Genomic DNA, 4,787 nt, shown 5'->3' on the forward strand with positions numbered 1-4,787 from the left:
CTGTTTTTTTTTTTTTTTTTTTTTTTTTTCTTCAATTATTTGATGCAGGGTCTCACTACACAGCTTGGACTCGTAATCATCTTCCTGTTTTCAGCCTCTCCAGCACAGGGATTACAGGCGTGGTGGTCATTTCAGTGCACCCCAGGGTGTGCTGGCACAGCATGTGGTGCTGGGGATCGAGCCTTGGTCCTGTGCTTGCCTGAGCAGGTGCTTCGTTCCCTGAGCTATGCTCACCAAAGGTTGTAGCCAGGTATGACGGCATGTGCCTATAGTCTCAACTAATTAAGCTGAGTCAAGAGAACTGAAAGCTAAAGGGAGACTGGGCAACAAAGCAAAACCCTATCTCAAAAAAAAAGGGCATGGGGGCCGTGCCTGTAACACCAGCAAGCAGGAGGCTCAGAGGCAGGAGGATCACAGTGAGTTTGAGGCCAGCCTGAGTTACATAACACGGGACAGCTTCATCTACAGAGTGAGACCCTGCCTCAAAAAGACAAACAAAAAAGTGTATATATAAAAAAGGACAGAGATGTAGCTCAGTGCAAAGTCCCACAATTTAGTTCTCGATGTTGGGAGTGGTGGTGGTAGGGATTGTAAAAGTGGAAATATGCAAAATCCAAGCCTCTTACTGAAAGGATTAAGGATAAAACCATACTATCTTTTAGTTTTGTGAAACTATTTTCTTTCAGATTTGATTACCAAATTTGAGACAATTTTCATTAAGAGGCAGTCACCTGCATCTGATGAGCATAAATAGTAATGGTGGTATGGGTGGTGTGGCTAACAGATTAAGACTTTACATTGGTTTGCTCGCTCTTTTCTTTCTTTCTTTCTTTCTTTCTTTCTTTCTTTCTTTCTTCCTTTCTTCCTTTCTTCTTTCTTTCCTTCTTTGCTTCCTTCCCTTCCCTTCCCTTCCTCCTTCCTTCCTTCCTTCCTTCCTTCCTTCCTTCCTTCCTTCCTTCCTTTCTTGTGGAACCGGGGATTGAACTTAGGCCCTCACGCTTGCCAGGGAGGCGCTTATTCCACTGAGTCATCTCCCTGGCCCCTGGTTAGTTCATGTACATTTCCTTATTTTATGTGATAACCTAGCAGGTTTGGTGTCCTTAATTTTCAGATATGAAAACAGAAAGGCAAAGGGGATAATTACCCCAAGCCCACAGAATTAGGAACCTAATTTTAATGTAATTTATTTTTGTTTTTTTAAATTTTGAGGCAGAAGTCTTCTTTTATCAGTAAGTTGGCTGGGCTAGGCTCAGAATTAGAATTCTCCTGTGTCAGTTCCCCAGAGTACTAGGATCACAGGTATATGCAGTAAGCCTGGCTATGAAATCTAAAGCTGCTCCCCCACCCTGCCCCACAGGAATTGAACCGAGGCCCTTCACACTGAGCTGAATCCCCTGCTCTATTTATTTTGAGACAGGGTCTCACAAAATTACTTAGTCTGGGAAAAAAAAAAAAAAACCTGCAAAATCTTGCGGGGCTGGGGAGATGGCTCAGTAGAATAAGCGCCTGCCTGGCAAATGTAAGGGCCTGAGTTCAATCCCCGGTTCCACAAAAAAAAAGAAAAAAACTGCAAAAAAAATTACTTAGTTTGCCAAGGCCATGTAGGGCTCCCACCGCCCCCTCCCAGAACGGTAGGATTATAGATGTGCACTGTCGTTCCTCATTCCTATTTCTTATTTCATTTTTGTTTCTTAAGTTTAAAGAGATAATGGCCATGAAGAAACAGTTGTGTAAGATAGAACTTCTCCATCTTCTTGGTCTTAGGTCAGAATATGAGGAAACTGAAATAATGAGGTTAGAACAAGTAAAAAGAAAAATAGCAAAGCTTCAGTTACCCACTGTCAGGAATAAATATCAGGTTTTTCCACATGATCAAAGCTGCCCCTGAGAACTCAAACTTTTTTCACCCTTTTACTGGAAAGCTTTCTGAAATGTGTCTTGTACATAATTCATCAACACCTACTCTATACTAGGCACTTGCTAATAATCATCATGATTAGAATAATCACTTTGTAATGATGATAATGATAATGGAACCTACCATCTTTAAACACTTCTTCATATAGCCATGACCTTGGGCTGTTTACTCCAACTTAAATGGTCTCCAAATACCTTGCTTTAAGATGCCTTTAATTTAATTTATTATTTTTTTTAATAACAGAGGCCTTCACACTGAACTGTGTTTGCCCAGCACTTTTAATTAATTAATTTATTTTTTAAAGACAGGATCTAACTAAGTTGCCCAAACAGGGCTTAAATTTGTGATCCTGTTAATCGCAGAGTTTGGATTACAGCAGTGTGCCACCATACCCGACTTTCTTACATATTTTTCTGTGTTTTCTCTCTTTCATTTCTTACTGTTGTCAATGGCTAATGGCATTCTGCCTCCTTTTCCTGTTTACTATTTTAAATCAGCTATTATAGTCAAAGCAGCCAGCTAATCAAGCATACTGGCTCTGCCTGATACGTGGAGGAGCTGGGCATGGGCTTTTATGTATGAATATGGATGTATATGGGTCTGTAACTTGGCTGCTGAGAAGGCTTATAGTAATTTCAGGCTTCTCATTTTGTACATGGTTGTCAGTGAAGTCACCCTTGGTTTCATCCATTCCATAAATGTTTATGGAGTCCCTAATATATGACTCAAGCTTAATGTGAGGCACAGAAGGGTGAGCTGCTAGCCAGAGAGACAAGATCACTGCCTTCGTGGACCTTATATTCTTGGTTGAGCAGATAGCAAATAAAAAAATGCAAGGGGCCAGGGAGATAGCTCAGTAGAATAGGTGTTTGCCTGACAAGCACAAGGGCCTGAGTTCAATCCCTGGTTCCGCAAAAAAATAAAAAAAAATAAAATAAAATGCAAGATAATTCCTAATTATAATGCAATAAAATGTGCAGCTTGGTGTGCAAGAAGGTAATGAAAGAGGGCAAGGATACTGAGGTTATAAAGTTTGGATCTTAAGTGGTTAGGATAGATATATAGTTGCATTCTCTTAATGAATAGAATGATTTGTTCTAATGGTGTTTGTAAATAGGATCACAAGTCCGCATCTTGTACAGCAATTAACCACTAAGAAGAATATATGCAGTGTATTATTTGTTGAAACTGTACTTCTGATTTGATTTGAAACTGTCTCATTGCTATCTGTTTATCAATAAAACTTTGGGAAAAAAAATAAGACAAGTAAAAATATATCTAAAAAAAAAAAAAAGTTTGGATCTTGAAAGATAAAATGCCAACATGCCTGACAGAAAAGACATGAGATGAGCCTGAGGAAGACAGTCCTGTGTTCATGCAGAGCTTGGTAGGTGATGGTAGCAGAACTCAAAGACTTAATCAGGGGAACGTTTAGATCTGATTGGTATGTGGTGAAAATCACTCAGGAGCCAGCTGTCGTAGTGCACACTTATAAACCCAGTTGCTCAGGAGGGGAGGCTGAGGCAAGAAGATTGCAAGTTTGAAGCCAGCCCAAGCAATTCAGTGATCTCAAAAATAAAATTTTAAAAAGTACTGGAGATCTAGCTCAATGGTTGATCCCTCTCTTAAATTGCCTAAGGTCCTTTAAACTCCAGTACAAAAAAACAAAAAACCAATCAGGACTTTGAGGAGGCAGAGCCAAAAGACAAAACTCTTGGCATAGCCAAAATGAGAAAGGATGTCCCTCAAGAGAGTGGTGACTGGGTAGGTAGGACTGAAGGTAAGGAATGAAACAAATGTTAAAAGCAAATGGAACTAACTATATCAAGTTAACAACATAACCCTCTGGAAAAAGTAAGAAATTAGTTCAGGTTTCCTGAACACAATTCTTAGATTGTACATTTTTAGTAAAATCTGTCCTCATGGAAATACAAATAGAAATACAAATAATAGAAAGCAAATTTAAACATTACTTAGCCTATTGTTAGCAGTCTGTTGATTGTAGTTTTAAAACTCTTAGCCAAGTCTAGTGGTACATGCCTGTGATCCCAACACTCAAGATGGTGAGCCAGCAGAATTGCCATAAATTCAAAGTCAGCCCGGTTTGCCTGAATTGCAGAGCCTCCCCAAAAGAAATTCTTTTGTAGGTAAAGCAAGATAAAAGTAGGAAAGAGCAAATAAATACAAACACTAACATTATTAGGAACCAAGTTTTGGTCTGAGCAGTTAGATAGATGATTGTCCTATATCCTGGGATGAGATGAAAAGTGTTTGAGACAACTATTAAGAGTTCCGTTTACTAGTCAGTGTGGTGGTGCACACCGGTAGTCAGCACTTTGGGAGGCTGAGGCAAGAGGATCACAAGCTAAGGCCAAACCTGGGCAGTTGAATGACTTAAAGAGACTTTGTCTCAAAGGGAGATTGAAAACACTGAGTATGTATGTAGCTTAGTGCAAAAGCTCTAAGTTATACCACCAGAGAGGGGAGAGAGGTCCATTTTGTACCCGTGAATCATAAATACAGGTCTTTATTGAGTTCTTACTCTTCTGAGCATCTTTACACAGCTCATAAAGTGCTATCAGGTAGATATTACTGTTATTGTCCCCAGTTTCAGAGTCAGGAAAACAAAGTAGCATAGGCATAGACCATCCTGAAGGCCTTTTCCAGCAGGGATCCATGGGTGTCCTAGCCTGGCCTACTCTGTGAGCTCTGTTTCTAGAAATCTTTGTACCTCAGCAGAAGCACTAAAGGGAGAGTCTGGACTAACAACATTCTTACCTGTCCAACCTCAGACCAGAAAGATCTTTCCCACCTTTTTTCTTTTTCTTTCTTTTTTTTTTTTTTTTTTTTTTTTTTTTTTTGTGGAACC

At 39.7% G+C, this 4,787-nt stretch overlaps 1 protein-coding gene across 2 annotated transcripts in view; it reads left to right on the forward strand.

Moving 5' to 3' along the window:
* The window catches only part of Dhdds (dehydrodolichyl diphosphate synthase subunit), a 37,572-nt gene that overhangs the window by 25,522 nt on the left and 7,263 nt on the right, over positions 1 to 4,787 (forward strand). The gene's annotated exons all lie outside the window — the stretch shown is intronic.

Source organism: Octodon degus, unplaced genomic scaffold, assembly GCF_000260255.1.
Source record: "Octodon degus isolate 3935 unplaced genomic scaffold, OctDeg1.0 scaffold00163, whole genome shotgun sequence".
Classification (NCBI taxonomy): Eukaryota; Metazoa; Chordata; class Mammalia; order Rodentia; family Octodontidae; genus Octodon; species Octodon degus.